This window comes from Sorex fumeus, unplaced genomic scaffold, assembly GCF_029834395.1.
Source record: "Sorex fumeus unplaced genomic scaffold, SorFum_2.1 ptg000098l, whole genome shotgun sequence".
NCBI classification, from domain to species: domain Eukaryota; kingdom Metazoa; phylum Chordata; class Mammalia; order Eulipotyphla; family Soricidae; genus Sorex; species Sorex fumeus.
Genome location: NW_026606155.1, coordinates 61,524,985 through 61,549,514, shown reverse-complemented (window position 1 = coordinate 61,549,514; position 24,530 = coordinate 61,524,985). Strand labels below are relative to the sequence as shown.

At 38.0% G+C, this 24,530-nt stretch overlaps 1 protein-coding gene and 1 non-coding gene across 10 annotated transcripts in view; one reads left to right on the top strand and one right to left on the bottom strand.

Annotated features, from left to right (window-relative positions):
• NPAS3 (neuronal PAS domain protein 3) overlaps window positions 1–24,530 on the top strand; it is a 1,011,636-nt gene that overhangs the window by 674,088 nt on the left and 313,018 nt on the right. The gene's annotated exons all lie outside the window — the stretch shown is intronic.
• LOC130042120 (U6 spliceosomal RNA) lies at window positions 6,485–6,591 on the bottom strand. The gene has a single exon (XR_008795097.1). It is a non-coding gene; the product is annotated as a U6 spliceosomal RNA (small nuclear RNA).

Here is a 24,530-nt window from a genome sequence, read left to right as displayed (position 1 = left end):
GAAAGAGAGCTCTCAGGACATGCTCTTCCATAAGACTTTTGCAATTTTCAGCATGAGCTAAAGCAGTACAGTGTGGTGTGCAGTTGGAAAAGCAGTTTGTTCTCTGCTAATGATGGCTGTGGATTCTGAAATGAAGCACAGCAGGTGGGATAGTGGTACTCAATTTTCAAAATCTGTGCCCTAAAACGTGTTTGCTTAAACCTTGTCTCTACCACCCTTTAGGGGCCTCCACATCCATCAAAACCAGACCCCAGGAAAGGAAAGCAAGGCTTCTATTTCTCACTGATGCTTTCACAATTGCTGCTATGATTCAGAGGTTGTCTGGAAAGTTCAGTAGCCAAAAGTTCTTTCCTTCTCCCCAGAGTGATAAATTAAATCACTTCCAATTCCTAGGTTTGGGGGGAGAAAACGGGCTTTGCCCAGGTATCAGCAATAACATTGAAAAGGATATATGATTCCTTGTCGCCATGACTAGCAGCATTATGTCATAAGGTATTCGCTTCCTCAAAATAGCCCGTGAGTAAGTATTAATAGTGCTATTGTCTGCCTCTGAAAGCAGAGGAAGCAAAAAAAGTAGCTTCATTCTTTGTGCTTTTGGAAGATTTTAAGCTTTGGGGTTCCCAAAATCCTAGATTATAGCAAATTCTTAGATTGACTCTGGGGTAAGGGGCCTGCTTATAACCAGTCCCTTCATAGATGAACCTTCATAGATGTAGGTTTGGTGTAGGCTTGCTGGAATCTAGGTGAGGTGATTAGAAAATATAAGGCGAAAGATGGCTGTTCAAACAATTGATTGGTGGTTTACATGTTCTTCCCAGTATGTTACACATACATCTTTTCTGTTGTTTTTCAGTCATCACTTAGAGATAGGCAGAAAGGAATGTTAAGATAAATGTAAGCTGCTGCCTGAGAGCTTCTTAGATAGGGGCAGTTTACCTGTAGTAATTAATACTGAAAATTTGATTTTGTTCTGAATCTGGTGCTGCTTGTTTTACTTACCAGACAAACCAGTTTCATAGTTGCTTTATTTTGTGAATGCTGATAGTTTTTCAAGAGGAAAGTATTCAGGGCAGCGTTCCGAGCCTCTGGGTGGGGATGAGCCCCTTGAGAGCCAGATCTTCCCCATGAGATGCAGATATCACAGTCATGAATTCAACTGACTTTCCCAAGAAGCATTGAGATCTTCAAATCTAATGCATTATCTTTCCATGTAATTCAATCACCTGTTATTTTATTGCTCTGCTTGATTTGATTAAAACCTCAGCAACCAAATAATTTGTATTATAAATTATACAACTTCCTTTTTTTTCATTTCCATGACATGATCCCTCTCAGCATGTCTCACTGGATAATTCGATTACAAGCTGTTATAGAAAAATTGCAATTTCATCAATAGGAAAAATAGGCCAGATTTCTCAAGAAGGTCAAAGGACAAACACCCCCAAAGATATCTATTTTAGAAGGTATGTTAATGATTTTTTTATGTTTTTCTTGGGCATAATGTCTTCTTTGGTGATTAGATTGATGATAGTTACCAATTCCTTGTGCATTTAAAAATTGTGACCAGTAAAGGCATGGTTAAAATGGACATAGGGGCTTTGGAGATAGTATATGGGTGAACACTTCTTGCATTGCATGCATTTGAACCCTATTTTATTCCAGCACCACATGTGGTCCCCAGAGCACCACTGGGTATGGCCTCCAAACCCACAATTAAATAAAATGAACTGAGTCTGCTCATGAGGAGTCAGTGGACTCTGCTGAGAATGTTAGAAGAAATAAGTAAAATTCAGAATTGAAGGTCAACATTACAGAAGCATTTTTGATAGTATAATACTTGTTCTTATATGAAAAGAACACAAATTCTTTTCCAAAGGATATTTTCTATGTAGAAGGTGTTTGGGCTTCTGGAATATCTATGTCAGTGCTTCTCAAATGTTAGATTATATTAGAGTCTTCGGGATGCTTTATTAGAGCCCTATTCCTGGGTTCTATCCTTAGAAATGTAAGTCCTTTGATGTCTGGGAATGGTTCCCAAGTTCTCATCTATACTAATGCTACTGTTCCCCAAGACTTTGGTTGACCTCTCTAGGTGGAAATTAGCTTTTAACAGGTATTCTACCTTTTAATTGTGGTAACAGTAGTTTACACACAATTTTACAGCTTGAGAGCTATTTTATTTCAACATATACTTCAGAGTATAGGTCTTCACATTACAGTCATCAACAAAGTACCAATAACCCTCTCCACCAGAGTTATTTTTGTCTTTTCTCTTACCACAGTGATAAAATTCTTCTTTGTACGTTAACAATGCAAGCTTGAAGAAACACCGAAATGGACTCTCTAGACTTCTGTGTCAACTTGTGTTTCTTCATATATTATAGTTTTAATGCTATGCAATTTTTCATCTCAGAGCCAAGCTGACTCCTTGGTACATACTTCTTTCACATCAAATTTTTGAAGTTTCTTTCTTACTGTTGAGGTAAGGAAAGTCTGTGATGCAGCCTATTGTTTTTCTGCCAACAGACAGAAGTGGAGAAATCCACTCAACATCCTAGAAAAGTTTTATCGGACTCCACACTGTTCCTTGCTTTGATCTGAAACAAGATGAAGCTGACATTAGTCATGTATTTTACTTTAGACAGCTACTTCCAGATTTGTCAGATCAAAATATCTTATAAATGACTCAAATGTTATAACAAATGGTTCAAACCTCATGGCATTTGTAGAAAACAATTTAATGGGGTCCCTGAGCAGCTACAGGATAAAGAAATTTGAGTTATGAACTCTAGCAGCATTTTGATGTGAGGTTTGCATTCCTTTGTGTAACTGTGTGTGCTGAGAAGTATTCATCTCTCTCTCTCTCTCTCTTTCTCTCTCTCTCTCTGTCTGTCTGTCTCTCTGTGAACTTCTGGTTTCTACTGTGGCAGTACCAGAAAAAAACACCTCTGCATTTTCTCTGGTTAGGGAATATATTTTTCATAGATGCAAAACTCTCTCTGTAGATATTTAGATATTCTTACACAGTTTAAAAGATGGAAATTTCTGTAAAGAACATATCACTTAATGTCTTTATTTTATGGAAGATAAAAATAATACAGTCAATGTTCTTTATATGATCACGCACATTTTAGATGCTATTTTTAATGTTAGATGATTCTGAAAATGAATTTCAGTATAGGTTTTTATGTGAAGGAAGTTGTTACCCCTATGTATTTATAATTTTGATATTCTGTTCTAGCATAAATACATTTTAGTTTGAATTAAAATTCAAATTCTGTAGAACAACTGTTTTTATTTTCTGTTTGGTGGATGACAGTGCTTTAAAAAAGAGGAATTAAGCTCTATCTACCCACTGGCTGAGAGTTGTAGAACACGGAGCCAAGTATTGACTCAATTGGGCAGTATACTGTTCATCAGGTTCAAATGACATTGTTAAAGATATTTTCACTTCAGTATCTGTGAGCTAAGATCATATTGCATTGGTATTGTTCAAATTATAATGAGCATCTAGAGCATGCTACATAGAGAACTATCCACTATCTCTCTGACATGAGATATGGGTTATATTATAAGGCGGCCAATCTAATAATAACAAAAACTATCTTTTACTGAGAACTTATGTACCAGGTATGGTCTTGCACTATGGTCTTTGCCTGATTTCTTCTCTTGTAATGGTCTCAACTTCCCTATGAATAGAAGAAATCTTGGTATTTTAATTATATAATGCCATTAGAGTCTCCTGCCTCTGTGCCTGGCTGTCCTCATAGGGGCCACTTGGAGGGGGAGGGTTGAGTTTCTCTCCCCCCCCCACCCCGAGCAGAACCCCAGCAGCTAAGGACCTCCGGAGCCAGCCACGGCCATGCTGGGACCACTCTCCACACGTCCGGATGGGCCTCATGCATGAAAGAACTGGCAGAGGAACCCAGGCATGCGGGTCCCGGGGCTGAGGTCTCCAAGTCTACTCAGACTGGGACCGGGCCTTCTCCACCTAGACCCTCCATCTTCCAGTAGGTAGGCGTCACACCCACCAGCTGCTGCCAGTGCCCGGTTGGTCCCATCAACGGCCAAGACGCAGAGACTATAAAACCCAGCTCCCGGAAGTGCTTGGCCACATTTGCGGTGGTGCGACATCTTATTATCTTATTTTTCCTTTGGAGAACCTGGCAGACTACCAAAAGTATCCTGCCCACACGGCAGAGTCTGGCAAACTTCCCGTGTCGTATTCAATATGCCAAATACCAGTAACAATGATGGGTCTCATTCTTCTAATCCTGAAAGAGCATTTAAATGGCTCTTTTAAAATCTCAGGGCTAGGAAGAAGGAGACGTTACTGGTGCCTGCTCGAGGAAATCGACGAACAATAGGATGATTGTAATCGTGAACGTGAATGCCATTAGTAACATTATTTTCCTCCTTTTGCAAATAGAACTGAAGTATTAGAGAAGTCAAGTAACTTTCCCAAAGGCACACAAGCTGAGAATTATGCCACTGGGATTAAAAAACCTTCTTTGAAGGCCAAAGAAATAGCTCAAAGGGCCGAAGTACACTTCGCATGCGGGAGCTTTGAGATGAATCTCAGTATTGTGAGATTCTCAAGCAGCATTTAAAGTAACACCAAGCAATGACCCAGGAGTAGTCCTTGAGCACTGCAGGGTATATTACCAACATGGGGAGAAAAATCCAGAAATTCCAAAATAAGTAAGCGAAATCTCTAGTCTTTCATCACTCTGGTCTTTCCTATTTCCATTGAAGTAAAAATAATTATATTCTAATGAATAAAGAATTGAAAGAGATTTAAGCTGAACAGACAACTGATTCTTGTCATCTTCTAGCATTTTCTGCAGACTTTCTGACAATAAAAAATTTTACACTGATTTTTACAGAACTTGTTATAAAAAGTCATACTTAAAAAAAATTCACACTGAATGTGTTTTTCCCATTAGGGAATAAAGAAGCATTGGGGAGAGGTAGGTGGAATTAGTTGGAGAAGTCCTGCATGCCCAGGCTTGATGGAAAAACTTGTATCACAGGATCAAGAGTAATTGTTTAAGAATTCTTCATTCTAATAAATTCATAGCTGCAGGGGTCCAGTTTGATATATGATTAGGTCACAAGTAAAATGAGTTTGGTGGTCTCCACATAATTCCTTGTGCACGTTAGTTCACTCACAGGAGTGCACTGTAGTTTTGTCCATGTCTGCATTATTGTCTGCTTCTACTTGGGAGATGCTCAGGATTTAATTAACAAGGGGCTTAAGGTCAGTGTGAAGGTAGGGAGAGGTCACCTCCCCTATGAGGAATAGCATCTTGTCAACCGAGCCTCAGGACGACAGGGCTATTTGTCCCTCACCTCCCTGTCTGGAAATCCAACCTCTTGTCCCTTTCAAGGAACAACCTCTTGTCCCTTTCAAGGAGAGAAATGGTGTGCTCTCCAAGTTTCCAGACTCTCTGCCAAATGAGGTTATCTGAGTCATAAATAAGGGACAGACCAGTTGTACCCACCTCATAATTAGATTGATTTGGTTATATGAACTTCACTGAGAATATTCTGATGCCCAAATTGGTTATGTTGCTTCCCTCAGCAACTTATTCTCTCCTTAAAAAAGCATAAGTAAACTGATTAAACCATGAAATCTCCTGAGAAGTTAAAAATAATTTATTTTACCTAATCTCATCAGGAAGATTACACAAAATTTAACAAATTAAATTTGAAATATAACATGGAATAAAGAAATTATATCATCTGGCCCTGTCAAATGGCTAACCAATTTTATTCTACCTTTTTTTTCTAAAAAAATCTTGCCTCTCTACCATGAGCATGTTTAAGAGTAAACTGAGATCATCTGTGATTATTTAATCATATTATTATTTCAAAACTACCGGATAAATTATCCATTAAGATCATTTTAATACCGTTAAAACCATGACTGTTCTAGTTGACTCGGTTTTGTTTCCTAAATCACCTGTAGAAAATACTATTGAACCTATTAACCACCCACACTTAATATTTTCAATGTAAGTACAACTACTTACACAATATTTAGAAGCATAGAGATACAGAGGTAAAAGGGATTTCATATTTAGTCCCAGTTCACTTTACAAAAAGGAAACTGAGATATAATGATGGTGACTTTCCAAAATTTCACAGCTAATCAGTGATAAAGATTCATGATTTTCAGTTTGATTCTGGTTCTATCAGGACTGTTATTCTTATTTTTGGGAAATATACATGTGTAGGATGCACACAAAGTGGCATGCCTGCCATCTCTGTAGGGGCAACATACGCTTTGGCACAAGCACTACAACTTCATCCTATCTCTTCCAGTTAGGAATATAGATGGAATAAAACAGAGAAATATTATTGATTACAGATTATTTAAATGGGAAAGTTTAAACACACACACACATATATATCAATACCAACGTCTGCCTGTAACCCCTTTGCAGGCCTTGGTGCTGAACTCTCTTTTTTTTAATTTTTAAAAAATATGGAACACTTCACGAATTTGCATGTCATCCTTGTGCAGGGGCCATGCTAATCTTCTCTGTATCGTTCCAATTTTAGTATATGTGCTGCCGAAGCGAGCACGGTACTGAACTCTTGATAATAGCAATTATTAATGAGGCTTCCGAATGGTCAGAGATGAGTAATCTACAGTCCTCACCAGTCAAATTTGGCATACCCCCTGTTTTAGCAAATAAAGTCTATTGTAATAGTTACACTTGTTCATTTAAATATTGTACCTCTGCTTTCATGTTCTGACAGTTGAATTGAGCATGCCTACTGTATTTACTATCTGATCCTTCCTAGGAATGATTTTCTGATTCTTGCAACAGTGTATACCTTACTCAAGGAATTTATTCTTTCACTTTTTCCACCTTTATTTCATTATTCTTCATTGTATTTTTCTTAGCCACTCAACTTCGCAGTAAGTCTTGGTTTTTAAGCCTGTCTTCTAGAAACTTTCTCAAGATTAATTGCTCTTCGTACACCACCTTCTTATTCTAATTAACACCTGTACTATACTTTCTTTTTCTGAATTTTAAATAGCTTTATACTTTATTCACATGTACTAAGAATGGTATAGTGCACTAAGAATGTTCTTGGTTGGTGTCAAAGGTGTATTTCTGTATGCCAAATGCACAGTAAACTGAATAATAGTATTTTACTTGACACTTGTTATGAATTATGATTTTGCCAATGCACACATCTCCACTTGTACACATGCATGTGTGCTAGTGCTCACATGTGTGTGCGCACACACACACACTCACACACACTGAGTTTTGCATAACATTTCTGCTAGGTCAGCTAAGAAGATTTTTTTCCATTTATTTACTTAATTTTATTGATCCCCTGCTATGAATTAATAGTGTTGATTAAGAAAATCTACTTTGAATACATAAACACTATAAGTGACAGAAAGTGACAAGTACTATATTTTTAAATTGCTTCTTCATCTCTCCTACACCCATGCTAAAACACATGAGCACAAAAATGCACTCCCATCCCTCCACCAGTGCCCATTTTCCACCACCAGTTATCCCAGTATACCTCCCACCCCCCGTCCCCCCATACCATCCTGCCTCTGTGGCAGGGCATTCCCTTTTGTTCTCTCTCTCCTTTTAAGTGTTGTGGTTTGCAAAAGAGGCATTGAGTGGCAATCATGTTTGGCCCATAGTCTACTTTCAGCATGCTTCTCCCATCCTGGGAGGATCCTCCCAACACCCTTTATTTGGTGCTCCCTTCTCTATCTGAGCTGCCTTTTCCCCCAGCATGTGCAGCTGGCCTTGGAGTGAACCTTCTGGTACTAATCTCAGCTATTCTTGGTGTTAGTCTCCTATTTTGTTACTTTATGTTCCCCAGATGAATGCAATCTTTCTATGTCTGTTCCTCTCTTTCTGACTCATTTCCCTTAGCATGATACTTTTCATGTAGTTCCACTTGTATGTAAATTTCATGAATTTATCTTTTCTATCAGCTTCATAGTACTCCATTGTGTAGATGTACCAAAGTTTCTTTAACCAGTCAACTGTTCTCGGGAACTCCAGGGTTTTTCAGATTCTGGCTATTGTAAAGAGTGCTGCAATGAACAAGCAAGTGCAGATGTCACTTTGACTATACATTTTTGCCTCTCTGAGATAAATTCTCAGGAGTGGTATTGCTGAGTCAAATGGGAGCTCAATTTCTAATTTTTTGAGAATCATCCATATGGTTTTCCAAAAGATCTGAACCAGTCGGCATTCCCACCAGCAGTGAAGGAGGGTCCCTTTCTTGCCATATCTGCGCCAGCATCCAGCATTGGTTGCTTTTGTTCTTTTGGATGTGGGCCAGTCTCTGTGGTGTGAGATGATATCTCATTGTGGTTTTGATCTGCATCTCCCTGATGATTAATGAGCATTTTCTCATGTGCCTTTTTGCCATTCAGATTTCTTCTTTGAGAAAGTTTCTGTTCATTTCATTGCCGCATTTTTAAAAAATTTTTATTAGTGAGACACTATGAGGTACACTTGTAGACTTACAAATTTTTGTCCTTGGGTTTCAGTTGTACAATGATAAAATACACATCCCTCCACCAGTGCCCATTTCCCACCACCATGTATCCCAGTATCCCTCCCCCCCCCCCATCCCACTCTGCCTCTGTGGCAGGACATACCCTTTTGTTCTCTCTCTCCTTTTGGGTATTGTGGTTTGCAAAAGAGGCATTGAGTGGCAATCATGTTTGGTCTGTAGTCTACTTTCAGGATGCTTCTCCCATCCTGGGAGGATCCTACCAACACCCTTTATTTGATGCTCCCTTCTCTATCTGAGCTCCCTTTTCCCTTAGCATGTGTAGCTGGCCTCCAAGCCCTGGAGCAAAATTTCTGGTACTAATCTCAGCCATTCTTGGGTGTTAGTCTCCTATTTTGTTACTTTATGTTCCTCAAATGAATGCAATCTTTCTATGTCTATCACGCTCTTTCTGACTCATTTCGCTTAACATGATATTTTCCATGTAGTACCACTTGTATGTAAATTTCATGATTTCATCTTTTCTAACAGCTACATAGTACTCCATTGTGTAGATGTAACAAAGTTTCTTTAACCAGTCACTGTTGCACCATTTTTAATGGGGTTGGATCTTTTCTTCTTGTGCAGTTCAACTAGTACTTTATGTATCCTTGATATCAACCCCTTGTCCCATGTGTATTCAGTAAATATATTTTCCCATTCTGTAGACTGTCTTTGTATTTTGGCCATTGTTTCTTTTGAGGTGCAGAAGTTTCTTAGTTTAAGATAGTCCCATTTGTCTCTCTCTGTTTTCACTTGCTCGGCCATTGACGTGACATCTTTGAAGATACCATTAGCTTCAACGTCATGAAGGGTTTTGCCAACTTTGTCTTCAATGTACCTTATGGATTCCGGTCTGATGTTGAGGTCTTTAATCCATTTTGATCTTACTTTTGTACATGGTGTTAGGCAGATATCTGAGCCCATTTTTTTGCATGTAGCCATCCAGTTTTGCCAGCACAATTTGTTAAAGAGGCTTTCTTTAAGCAGATATTTTTAAGTCCTTTTCACAGATCATAAAACTGAGGTCAAGGTAGCTTTATCCAAGAGAACATAGTGTATCATTGCAGTCAGTTGCCAAGATGGGATTTTACATGTCTTTCTTTTTTAGAGCACATGTGTTTAATTTTCCTCCTGCTAATATCCTAAAGTGAGATTAGCATTGAGAGATTTGGAAAGTCTTTGAGAATTGAAAGCATAGTTCAAGTAATGAATGCTTCTCTTCCTTTTAAATCCCAAAGCCGCCCTCATTCCTTTCAAGGAGAGTCTCAAAGGATCCTTGGATTTAAAAAGGACAGAGGCAACCTTAACTTGGCCCAATTTTAGTCTTCCACCACTTTATTGTCTTTCTCCCAACTTAACAGTGAGAGCTACATACTATTAAATACATTGTAAGAAGAAAATATAACTGAAGAGAGGGGGTTGGTCTCCAGAGTGTGTTTATCTAGATTCAGACAGCAAATCTACCACTAAATAGCTATTTGATTTGGAGAAATTAGCGTCAGTGTCTTTCTCCTTAAAGTGGGACTAATGATAACCACCTCATTTAGAGATATTGTGATTATTAAATAAATAATACATGCATAATCTTTGGTTATTAAATAAAACCTTAGAATATCTCTAAGTACAGAGTAAGCTCTTCCTGATATTCATTAAAGCTGTGATGAACTTGATGATGATGATTATGATGATGATGATGAAGACAATGAAGAATTTTTATGAAGACTTACTATAGAAACTTTCTAGTTTTCCTATTCATGGCTAGCCTTTGAGGGTTTCTTCAGTAAAAATTTTAAAAAGTGCAGAGATGAAGTTGTCAAATTCTGGGGGAGAAAATTCTCCATTTTTATAAGTCATCTATCTGCCTTCTATATCCAGGTCTTAGAGTCCCAGTATGAAATTATTTAGTTTACCATATAACCAGCCAGAAGAACGTATTGCATGGAATATAAAAGAGGTAGTGAATTAATATTAAACAAGTCTGACATTGCTGATGGAGGAGACATTGTAGCTTCTTAGATTAGGTATTCATTATTGACTACCTGTGCTCACAGTAAACCCCCCAGTGGTTTGAGGACAGTAAACACAAACACGGTAATGTTCATGGTATTGGGCAAGTTCTAAATCTGGTAATTATATTTTGCTTATCTTAATTGGATTTCTGATGCGTTCTTCCCTACATATTCTAAAGCAGGGGTCAACAACCCCTAGAAAACAGGCTCAAATCTATTCCTTAGAGATTCCGTCAAGTCTACTTCCAGTTGATACTCAATGACTATTGAAATGATAGTTGTAAAATAGATTATATTTGTATGGTGTTTATAGTTTTCAATGTGATTTTTACGTGGATCTATCATTAGACCTTTACAGTGTGCAGGTCTTATAGAATCTCGAGTTTGAATGAATTGCCTGCCAATAGAATGGTAGCTATATTGTGCAATGGGTAGAGTTTCCCAAGAAGGTATTTCTGTTTCATGCCTCAGGTCCTTTCCTTATGCTTTTCTTCCTGGTATCCCTTCTCTATCTCTCTGCTTCCTTAGATGTCAAGGTATGTAAGTCTTCTCTGTCAAAATTCAAATCTGACACTATTTCACTTAGGGAATATCTTCTAACAGCCTCAGCTCACCACTTCTTCTTTGCCTGATCATGCCTGATGGCATATAGGGCTTGGGTGTCTTATAATAACATTTGCTATGTTAAGTCATCATTATCTATTTATGTATTTTACCATCTATCTCCCAACCTCAGGTCTGTTACATTGACAGGCTGCTTATTTTTAAACAGCCTTTTCATTCCCAGTCTATAGTATTGCATCTGACAGAAGGTAGGTGCTCACTAAAAGTGGAAGGTCTGGAATTTACTCAGTTTCATGTCCCTGACTCTCCCCAGTACATGAACCTCCAATCCAATATAGGCATGCTCCTCCCAGGCCCAGACACCTTTCAAACACTTACCAGGTGCCTGTGCCTATAAGGTGAAATCAGATGAAACAATTTCTGACTAATGGCAAAAGATGGTATCACTCACTTGGGAGTAATAAGTGAAATGGCTGAAGAATGCATTCATGATAGCTATATCCAGTCCCAACAAGGTTTACCACGTGTTTAGCATGCTAAAATGATGCAGGCAGCTCAGTCAGCCAAGGCACCTTGTGGAGACTGAAGGTTTTCCATTGGATTGCTTGTAAATTGAGACAGAGGCCCTGGAGGTAAACAACCAGAAGAAAGATAAATCATGGCTGAATGGGATTCAATTCATGTGGTTGGATGGTATGTAAGGGGAAGGAGGATTTTCAATTTCAGGGTGAATAATTGAGTTTGATACTGGAATTGGGATGTTTGTATAAGTGTGCATCAAGATAACCCTAGAAACTGCCCTAATAAGCCCTCATGGTTATATTCCTTGGAAATCAAGCAAAGGTTTTAAGTCCAAGAGTATGAAACAAAGAGACCCAGAGATTCTACCACAGTGATCTCTTTGCTGCTTCCACTCACACTCTACAAGGTGTATCTAGATAGCAAGGAATTTTGTGTAACCTTGCTTTTGCTAAAAATTAAAATTCCTTCAACCTGGAATAAATTCTCCTTTTTCCAACCATTTCATCTACCTAGTTAACTCCTCCATATTCTTCAGGGCTCCAAGCAAGTCTCTTGCCTGCCTTGCCCCAGCGGAGTTGGTGGACTTTGATCTTATTTTCCTTTTGTGCGAGTTTCCCTTTTGAAACTTCTCCTCAGACTTCTCAACTTCAGTCATTCATTCTGTCATCTCAGAACTCTCAGGCCTTCTTTGAGTTGGGTTTTGTTTTTGTCTCTTTTTCTTTTCTCCTATATTACAGCTTCCCCCATAGCTTTTCAGGATTTCTACCATGCTTATGTGTTCATTCTAATCAGCATCTTCTACCTTCCTTCCAAGACTATGGAAAGTCTGGTTCTGAAAGTGATTCCAAGACTTACTTCCTCCCCTAGACCCTCAAGTTGGATGGATAGAGGTAGTATGGATTTTGGAGTCAGTCACCTGTGTTCAAATTTGGACATTACCATTAACTGCTTATGCAACATGCAACCATTTAATTTTCCAATCTTCAGGATTCTGGTTTGTAAAATAGAAATAGTGATAGCAGACATATATTTTGCTAGGAAGATTGATATATTTTGAAACATACAAGTATCTAAGCTACTCTTAATGTATTTGATATGCCAAATACAGTAACAAGTCTCACAACAACGGGAGGACAGTGCTACTACTGCACTTAGTGCAGTGCTACAAGTATCTAAAAAGTGGAGACTTGGTTGGAATTCTCCCATGTACAACTGTCGCGGTTATACTGCAGCTCATTTTACCCAAAGCCCCTCCCCTTAATATTTTAGAATAATATCCACATTTGCAGATGAATCCAGATTGATAAATTGACACAACATGGCTTCATGAAGTCTTTTCAGCTGTCCTTTCCTTGTTAAGGACCAGTCTTGTCTCCAACTCAGAGTTTCAGGACACTCTTACCATGACAGTTATTGAGAGTGAACCAAGAGAGAGAGACTGGCTAGACACAGGCCTCACCAACAACCTGTCACTATTTTTCCTTTCACATCTTTGTCCTACTTGCTGTTGAATTACTTTCTTCTACTTGCTGGATTGATCTGCTAAACCCAGAGGGGTTCCAGTGCAGTTACTCCACTCTATCTTCAGTGTGGAAAAAAAAAATTGGAGGAGATTGGATTAGAGTTGAATCTCTAAGCTACAACTACTGTAAAAAAGATTGCCTACCCTGCCCTCAAGAATGAGTATTTCTGCTGGTTCTGTAGTTTCAGTGCCTCAAAGGGGGCTACACTTCGGTGGTGAATAAGGTGACCCTAATGTATTGTTTATGCCAAGAAAGCACTTTAAGATGAAATGTGGTCCATTAATCTCAGATGTTTTGTGTACCTCTTTGCTGTCTGAATTTGGTTGTTTTGTTTAATCTGCTAAGGAAGGTTTTTGTTTGTTTGTTTTTTTCAAAAACTGTGTTGAAATAAGAAGTATTCCATGGTCACTGTGATTTATTGGTGGGAAGGATAACAGTAAAGCTGAAAACGGTTTTCCTTAGTTGTTTTGTCTAAAGTTCCTTCAGAGGATGTCATTGAGAAAGGAGTGGGCAAGGCAAGATGAGGAAGTGATAAGTGTAACCAAGCTTGTGAATTAAATCATTTTGATTATGGCAGTAGGTAAACTCTGATTTTTCTGAATTTTCAGGGGGAAAAAAGCAACACAGTGATTTCTTTGGGAGTGCCATTTAATCTCTAATAATTTGACTATTTTTCACTTAATGCCTCCAAAATAAGCAAGGAGAATTATGCGACCAGCCACATGCTATAAAATGATCAGCGTCAATATGCATGGGATGCCAGGCAAGAGTCAAGCTAAGGAGGGGTGACTGGTACTGTACCCACAAGTGAATATTCGAAGGCTGGCTGTTGCTGGCTAGTCCTTGGCAAAACAAGCAATGATAATTGGATGATAATGTGATCATTTACATTTATACATTTTCCCTTTGTTAAATTTATTTAGAAGATATTGCTGTATCTGATAAAATTGGGGTATAATTCCAGCTTTTCCCTGTGCCAAACCAGTATTGTTCGAGGCGGCTGCCTTTTGTGGCTGCTTGCATCAAATAACAGCATCTTAGGAATTAGCACGTGTGTTATTTTTGTTTCGAGTAAGTCGGTCTTTGGTTTTCAAGGTGCTTTTTCTATTCTTAGGAGATCTGTGGGCACTTAACCTATATTAGACCTAAGAGGTCCGAGGGTTCTTCAGAAGACAAAGAATTTCTAGATACTTTCCTTGAGGAGGTGTCAAGGGCAATACAGACAAAAGACTGATGTCTCCTTTAAGAGCTTGATAAGTATCTCAGGATATTCTGCAGGAATCAGTTCTGCTTCTACAAAGTACTGTATTCCCATTCAGCATGAGATGGCTGAGTATGTGTGTGCTACATGTGACAATGGGGAAGACTTATCTTTGCCCTGAGGGCTGAATGCTGAAACACTGCTTAGGCGATAGGGGTTGATAGAAGTGATGATTTGGAGAGATGATCTGCTTTAAAAAAAAAAAAAGAAGAAGAAGGAGGAGGGTGTGTGCACATTAGAGATGTCTAAGAATTAAAAATGTGGCTCTCTGTTTATCTGGATTTTATAAGTTCCAAAGGCATTTCTATTCATGACATCAAAATCCTTTGTAAAAGTAAAGTAAATCATTCTGTATTGACCATTTTTTTCATGTTGTTCTATTGAGACATCTTCCCAACTGAGTTTCTTATTGAATTGTATTTCTATAAGGGTATTGTAGGTTAGCAGCACATTTTTATGGTACACAAAAGATGTGCCTACTGAATTTCCAATGCCTTGCATATTGTTCCCCACAGAAGAAACATCTCAGAAATGCTAAATAAATCAAAACAGAAACATTTGGCTCTTGACTTGCTGCTGGTGCCTTTTTTTTTCTGCTCAGTTTACATTGGCTGGAATATCCATTGCGATCCATCTTACCTATTTGATTAATTTGTAATAAATTCGGCCCTTTGGAAATCTCTTGTTGCCTCTCTAGCCAGGTTACTCTTGTAGTGGGTTTATTTAATATGTGTCTCTGTGTACCTATATGAATGAAAATTTAATATAGTTTAGAAGCCTTTAAAACACACACACGCATAGAGTGTTTGCTCTGAATTAAGTGCTCATATTTGACATCGCCTGTGGTAAAAATCCATACACATGTGAGAAGACAACATTATTTAGAAAATTTCTTTAGACATTTATAGGGACGTGTGATGTTATTTCATGGATGAAATATCATATTTCAGAAAACTAGTAAATGTAATTATAAATACTGGATTAGACTCCTCATTGGGGGAACATAAAAAAACCCTCTCCTGATGGCCTGTGTTATTTGAAAGGCCAGAGCCACAGTGCAGGGCTCACCTTCGATTTGAAGCAGCCATGTAGTTGCCTCCCCATGGGTGAGAAATGTTCCTCTTCCAGTAACAGCAGCTGCAGGGTAGGAGGTGGTCAGGAGAGTTGTACCTATATTATAGCCAGAAAATAAAAGCACTTCCACTCTTAACTAGTACTCGGCACCAAGGAAGGCATCAGAAATTCATCTTCTCCTTTTAGTAATCAAATCAGAGTGGGAAATAGTACTCCCATTTCCCAGATTAAGATATTTATAGCCAGAAAAGTACACTGGAAAAAACATCTTCACTTTTTCCACCACAGTGAAAGGAAGGGCCAGAAAGTGACTGCCCCTGCCTTGCATATGTGAGGCCCTCAGTTTGATCCCTGACACCACAAAAAATAAGTTAATTACATTAAACTGAGTTAGAACAGGAGTATTAGTTTTTTTACTATACTCAGACTTTGGTGATATTCTTCGCCACTATGTATTTTCAGAAAGTCAAAGAAAGTAAGTGGAGAAATAGATCAGTAGTAGAGTGTAATCATTGCATTTTTGAGAAAACTGTGGTCAAAGTCTAGTATTTCTACCTTAAAAGAAAATTAAAAAGATGATAGAAAAAATTATTTCCTCACATGTATGTTTTGTGCTTAATGTGTGGAAGAAATAAGAGATTGTTTAGCAATACCATTCCTCTCATTCCTTATGTGAATGTTTTATTATCTGTATGTGAGATGATAATTTTATTCAACATGTGAATGAAACATGTAATAATTGTGCTCCTTTATTATATTACATCCAATATGTTTTTCTCAAGCTTAATACTTTCTCAGATGTCCACATAGACTTGAACCTTTTAACAGTTGAATTTTATTCATATTCTGAGTCACACATTTCTCTCAGCACTCTATGAGTTATTTATAGTTCAGTAGAATAAATGAGATAAATAAGGCAATAATCAAGTTAAGGTAGAATCTATACTGAAGTACAGATGCTATATTTTAATGATTCGAAGAATGATACCTTCCTGGTCAAGGTTCATGGATGGATCTAGATAAACTGGCATTATTATGACAGTCATTGTGTAGAAGGAAGATTGAAAGAGAAAATATCATAACTTAAGGCAGGAAGACCAAAAATTTCAGAGGTGGTTAAAGAAAATAGAAAAAAATTACCACACTCCACTTGTGCTCACAGCTTATTCCTGGTTCTGTGCTCAAGGATCACTCCTGGTAGGGATCAGGGAATCATATGCGGTGCCAGGAATTGAACCTGGGCTGGCCACATGCAAGGCAAACACTTACTCGAAACAATAGGTATTGCTCTATTACCTCTCCAGCCCAGAGAGATAAAGTAGAAATTAACTGATGCCATACCCTGGAGGGAAAGAGAAAGTCTTGCGTATTGTGAAGGAAGTCCTGGCCATAGAGAGACCAAAGAATTAAAATCTTGAGACAGAAAAAGCACACGACTACTTGCCATGGATCCATGATGGGTCTGCCATATAGGGTCAGGACTCAGCATATGTACATCTGGAGTCACAAAAACGAGGTGAGAAAGAATTTTCCTGAAAGTACTTGAATGATGGACTAATGCTGATGTGACCTGTTGCCCCCACAAAACATATCCTAGGAATAAGCATATAGTAGCCAGTGATATCAGTTACTACCTTTGATCAAATGCCTACCCTGATTCTAGGATAATATTGGGAACTGTTTAGGTCTTATTTTCACAGTTTATTTCTTTGTATCCTTCAGTTCCAGATTACCTGCCACCACTCCAGAGAGTCCTGTTTAGCAGACCACTAAGGGGTCAACTGTCTAAGCTCCATCACTCTTTCAGTTGCATACTATTCCTTTCCTTCAGTACACTTAACACAAGTTTCAGCTTCATATAGATTTATTTGTAAATTAGTTTTTCTACTTTCTCTAAACTTTTAGCTCAAGAAGGGCAGCAACTATATTTATTTTATTTGCTACCTGATGGGATGATGTACGCTTGCATGTTACCATATCTATTAGACAGTCCAAAATTGTTTAAATGTTTATGTTTGTTAAAATCGATTGTTTGGCTCTGGGGCCACTGAGAGTGGTGCTCAGAGCTTACTCTTCACTTTGCACTCTGGGATCACTCCTGGTCATGTTCAGAGGTGATAGGGTATTACAGATTGAACTCAGGTTAGCTATATGCAAGACAAGCACCTTACCTGCTCTACTCTCACTCTGGCCCCAGTGTTTGTCAAAATCTAACAAAGAAGTTCCATTATATCTCCTTCACATACACACATATGCACACATATGTATGTGTATATTAGCATTTAAAATACTATTTGCCCCAAATACTTAGTAATTGGCAGAAATTTGATTTCAACTCAGTCTCTATGACTTCACATGGTACTATTATTTTTATTCTTTTTGTGCTGAGATTCTTGCTTTAACAGGAAGATGAAATCCATTTTAGTTTGGTAGGTCTGTCTTTACAAAGTACCATATACTAGACAACTTTAATGATAGAAATATGTTATATTGCAGTTTGGGAGGCTAGAAAACTGAGATCAAGGTTTTGACAGGATTTGGTTCCTCCAGAGAGATGGAAGAGAGGCTCTGCTCTATGTCTTTCAGTTTCTCACAGTGTTGCTACAACCTTTTGCCTCTTTTGCTTATAGAGCCATCTCTTTGATCTCTGCCTATATCTTCATGATGCTTTCTTCCAGAGTGTGGGTCTGTCTGTACATATTTCCTCTTTTATTCAGAGATACCAGTCACATGGATTATCACCCAGTTTGATAACCTCACCTCATCCTGGTCATCAGCAACAATTCTATTTCCAAATAGCATCATAATCAAAAGTAATGATGTCAATGGCAAATGTGCATTTTAGGAGAATACAATTCAATCTATAGCATATTTGTTTGTTAAATGAATAACTGTTCTCAAAGGAGTGAAGTAATTGCTTCGCACTAAATATGTGTTCATAACAGAAAATGTTCTCCAAAGGTGGGGTAGTGGCAGTATTAGATTTGTCCTAACATTCAAGTTTATGAATCATTCAGTCATCTTTTTAAAAAGATTATGAGTATCTCAAAGATGATTATGAGTATCTCAAAGACAGGGTTATCAGGAGCTCAGAACATGGATGTTTTATTACTTGGGATCTTATCATGAAAATAGTTATCAAAATGAGGACACGAGTTACCAAAACCTATGGGACACAGCAAAAGCAGTCTTAAGAGGAAAATTTATAGCTCTACAAGCATTCCTCAGGAAGGAGGAGCGAGCCCACATAAATAAACTAACCTCACAGCTTAAGAACTTGGAGAAGGACCAACAAAAGGAGCACAACCCTAACAGGAGGAAGGAAATAATAAAACTCAGAGCAGAGATTAACGAGATGGAAACCCAGAAAACAATCCGAAAGGTCCACAGTGGCAGGGGGGGATGGGGGGATGGGAGGATGGGGGGGGAGGGATATTATCCTGGTGGTGGAAAATGGGCACTGGTGGAGGGATGGGTATTTGATCGGGGTATGACCGAGATCCAAGCACAAAAATGTGTAAATCTACAACTGTACCTCATGTCGTTTCACTAATAAAAAAAAAAAAAAAAGAAAAGAAAAAAAAAAAAAAAAAAAAAGAAAATAGTTATCATGTGTATTTGTAATCAGCATGCCATATAATTACTTCAAAGCTACATTTGAATGAATCTTACTATAATCCTAAGTCTTGAGAATTTACTTTAGATAAATGTAATTTTTAGGAAGCATTAGAATTCACAGTAGTAAAGCTCCACAATCAGAATTTACAAATTTGATTTGTTTCTGTGTATTCCCTACCATCTACTATATCAGAGTATAGCAGTAGAGTCTAGAGAAAGGTATAATTTCAGACTTCATCAGATTAATGTCTTTCTGTATGTTTTGCTGTAAGTCTTTGGGTTATCTAAATAATTTACCTGTCACATTGAAAACTTTCTGAAATCTAAGCACAGGCAACTCTCCACCTTAATTCAGAGAAGAGCTGCTTTAACATATCTTCAAGGCATCTGATCCATAAAGACCTTTAATAAGGGGAAGTTGGGGCTGGAGCAATAGTATAATGGGTAGGGCGTTTGCCTTGCAAGCAGCCGACCCGGGTTCAATTCCCAGCATCCCATATGGTCCCCCGAACACCACCAGGCGTGATTCCTGCATGCAGAGCCAGGAGTAACCCCTGAGCATTGCCGGGTATGACCCAAAAAGCAATAAATAAATATTTTAAAAAATAATAAAAAATAAGGGGAGATTGTTTCTAAAAACAACCTGCTTTTTCCATTCTGGAGAAGCTTATGTTCTCTCTTAAACATGTATCTCTCTCTCCCTTTAAATTTCTCTAAGTACAGTTCTTTCAGTTAAAATGAGTTTGCCACTAAAAAAAAATAATCTCTCACCAAACCATTTCCCAGTAACCTATATATATGACTAATTTTTATTGTAAAATTGGAGGTGGGAGTGAGACTCTAGAACTTAGAGTCATCAGGGTTTATTTAAGCTATTAGACCAAGATAACTGATACTGAGAGGAAGAAATGAGAGATTACAAGAAAGGAAATAGGAAAATAAACCATGACAAAAAGAGTGGAAGAAAAAACCAAAAATAGAATGAAGTGTCAAGCAAGTGAGAAAAAAAAAAGTAAGGAAGAAACACAGGTGAAATAAAAAAAAAACAGAAAATGATGTAAAGGATCAAAAGGCTAAAGATGGGCTGAGGATGTGGCTCAGATGTAGATCACCTTTGCCTTTAATATGTGGGAGCCTGGGTTCAATCACTGGCACTACCAAAATTTAATCAATCAATTATAATACAGGGCCAGAGGAGCACATACTTTGCACATGGATTTCAGCATTTCACTATAGCACTGCATTGTCTTCCAATCATTAATCTGGGAATAGTACCAAGCTCTACTGGATGTGTCTCAAAAACATAAATAAAAGGAATAAATTAATTATTGATGGTGTTTTATTATATAAAATATAATTGATTTAATTTGCTATATTGCTTCTCTACCAATATAGAAGCCTTAGAGCTCAACTGGGGTTTCTGGAATCAGATTCCTGCTCCTTGTGATTTTTCATAACTATCATAAATAAATTATTTGTGTGTACTTATCCTTAAGCTAGATTTGAAGATATGGGTTATCTTGGATAGGAATCATTAGTCCATATGCCTACAGTATACCAAAAAGACATATCATTAAAAAGAAAACCCAATTAATGTGCATTTTTCTATAAAGTATCTTTTATGTTAACAGACTCTACAGTCTTTTTTTTTTTCGAAAAAGAGGAAAGCAAATTATTGGGCATATTTTTTTATGTGATTGAAACAGAGCATGGCTCTAACTATAGGGTAGTTATAGTAGTCTTGTAAAAGGTATTTTAGTATGTATACTGAGCACTTCCAAGTTGATCTTATAAAATAATGAAGGAAGCCATTGGTGAATTAAACAGCTTGTTAGTCGTGGGGGATCAGTGAATAGGGTTCTCCTGTGGTTCAATATATGGAGAAGTAGCAATGAGATCAGGAGGGAAAAAAATCAAACTAGTGGTTACTGAATATATATTAAGGCATCCCATAAATGAAATCTAGGAAATTGCTTCATTTCAGAAACTCAGTAATTTACTGCCTCTCACCTAAGGGATCCAGGTCACAATTTAGTCTCAGCAGAGCCAGGCAAATTTTTCAGGATGAAGAGAAGTATCTGAGGTGGTACATCATTAAGTCAAGACAATGGAACTTTCATAGAGTCCCCAACTCTTCAGCTCATATTGTATTTACAAAGTTTCTTCATTGACATAAACTAATTATCATTCAACTCTTTAAATAAATGCTATTTACAGGAAAGCACCTTTAAAAACACCTGATTTTTACAGAAGACTGCAAAAGGATAAAGGTTACCAAAGCTGTTGTTGAGAAACATGTGCAGTGTTGGAGAGAAAATATGGGAGGTGAAATGCTCACCTTGCATGCAAACCACCCTAGTCCTAATTCCTGGTATCATTTATGGTTGCCTGAGCACCACTAAGAATCACTCCTGAGCACAGGACCAGAAATGACTCCTGAAGAAAAAAACCAAGTATGAAGCACAAAATTTCAAAATAAAAAATGAATGCAGCCCCCTTTTAGTTATTATTATTATTATCATTACTATTATTATTGGGCTGGAGCGATAGCCCGGTGGGTAGGGTGTTTGCCTTGCACTTAAGGATAAGTGCACACAGTTCGATTCCTCCGCCCCTATCGGAGAGCCCAGCAAGCTACGGCAAAGCCTGGCAAGATATCCGTGATGTATTCAATATGCCAAACACAGTAACAAGTCTCACAATGGAGATGTTACTGGGCCCACTCTAGCAAATCGATGAACAATGGGAGGACAGTGCTATAGTGCTACTATTATTATTATAACACTGTGGTTTGCCAAGTTGTTCACAATACAGTTATCTCAGACCCTAAATGTTTCAATAACAATCCCACAAGGATTGTGATGTTCCCTTACCAATGTCTCCAGTTTCTAACCCACAACTCTATCCTTGCAGGCACAAACAGATTTCCTTATTATTGTTTGTTACAACACAAAGGCAAATATAATTATCAAATTTTAGATGATAGTACTCAATTTTTGACCCTTGTTATATCTCACAATGATGTTACTGAATTCATTTTCTGAGGAGCTACAGTGCTTGTTAGTGTTAGTTGAGACTTTTGTGTTATTGTTGAAGCTCATTGAGCTTGGTGGTCTATGCAATTTTCCCATCAGATTTTATATGATCCTACTAGGCTGAGAGTACTATACATTTTGAGGTGTCACTGATCACCTATGCGCATATGTGGCCACATTGTCCAGTAGTTATAGCTCTGGACCAATTTGGTGGCTTGACAGTTTGATGAAATTCATTCGTATATCTGGGCCTTTTCTATGTTGGAGGGTAATGGGTATCGCTACAGCCTACTGTGCCTTCAGGCAGAGAATGGAATCTCCCTGTCCCCATTTCTGGAATTCCTCAGAGTTCTCAACCTAGACTAGTCTATTTGAGAAGATTTGGCAGTACCATATTCTTTTGGAGACATGGCACTAGTCAGACCCCATTCTTTAAGTGAGGACAATGAGGTTAACTGTGTCTTTCTGGCATGTCCAAAGACAAAGCAAAGACTTTCATTTCTTTATCTTTAAGGATTGCCAACTATTAATCAAAATTCTCTCGTCCACCATTTTGCTCTATCCACTGTCTAGCTCAGTTACTGATGCAAAAACTGAGGGCATGAATCATTTTCAGGAGTTGTGTTTGAAGGGCTCCCACATGAGTAAGGTATGGAAATAAGTCCTATTCAACCCCTATCCTGTAATCCGAAACTTCCTGACTTGTGATATCAGAATAGGACCTCAGGTACAGGCTTATCAGCATAGCAAGAAATTGCTGCCCTGCCAAACTATAACTTGAATGTTGATGCTTCAGTTCTAACGATTTCCTTTAACAAAATAAAGTCAGTTTTTTTTCTTGTTCTCATTGATGTCGTCATTTTACTTAGACTTGACATTTGATTTCCTCTGTGGGGGTGGGGGGAGTCCCTATTCTTTCTGTGTATAACTTTGTGTGTGTCCATACAAATATACACTTTGAGTTACTGAAAATGGGAAAGATTTGAGTGTATTGTGATAACATATGCTTACATCTCATGTGAAAATTGGGATTTATGTATGAAATAGAGAGAATGGATACAGAGAATTGTCTTTTCATTCATTATTAGCTGGTTTCCCAGGAACAAAGAGAGAGCACCTAGAAGACTTTGTATTTAGAACATGGGAGTTATATTTACTACTGGATAAGCATTTGGTACTGTCCACTGAACAATGATGGATTTTAAGATTCCCTGATCTTAAAGGGATGCTGATCTTCCTTCCAGAAAGTAACAAAAAAATTCGGATTCTCCTTTCAGCAGGGACCACAAGTATTCATCAAGTTCTCAGTTTTACTTTATAGAGGATAACTAATCCCTGGCCCCCAAATCTGTCACACTTTAATTAATACATAATACCTTATTTTTCTTGGTTCCCAAACTATTTCCAATAGAGGAAATTTTAAGAGTCAAGTTCTTATTATGGGTATGACAATTACTCTTTTTGTTTATTCTTTATCTTTTCTTTTTGGGGCAGCATTTGGTGGTGATCAGGACTTACTACTCGTTCTGTGCTCATGAATTAGTCCTGGCAGGCTCTGAGGACCAGACAGAGTACCAGGAATTCAACCTGGGTCAGATGCATGCAAGTCAAGCACCTTCCTTGCCTGCTGTACTACCTTTTGGCCCCTGGAAATTACTCTTCATATTATTTCTATTCCTGCAAGATATGGTGAGGATATTCTTATTTGGGGGGGGGGAGGGTAGTAGTTAGGAATGAATTAGGTAAAAACTCAAAAATTTAAATTTAATTTAGGTTTGCCTAAGATCAATCCTAAGCATTGCTACCAAGACCCAGATTTGGGCTACATTCATATATTTACTTCATTGACCACTGTGTGTGAGACGCGCCATGCTCTGTTCTGTGGATGAATATAGTTTGACACTACCCGTGCCTGAAGGGCACTCATAATCTAGTGGGAAATATATAAACATTAATAAATAATTATGCAGAGGTTGATAAATGCTTCAGTAGACTATGATCAAGTAGGGTCATAATAGAGAAGAGGGAGTAGTAGACCTAAATTGTCTGCAATTTTTGAAGATGCCTGAGGACAAAGCTCCTGCTTTAAGTAAAACCTCTGCTAAATCCTTCATGCTTTTGTCAGCAAATATGCTTCTGACCCAAGTGCTTTCCCAATGGCTATTGGACCAGGTTCTGAGAAGGTGATTATTTTGTAGTTGAGTTAAATTGTTTTTAAAGCATCAGAGGATCCTGCAGGTCCTTCAGTGGCCCTGAAACAACCCCTTTTGCTCCGGTCACTATGGTGTCATGACTGTCACCTATGGCAGTAAGTAAAGTACATTTATGGTAGCTTAGTTTTGAATGTCATAATGTTTCCACTGTCTTC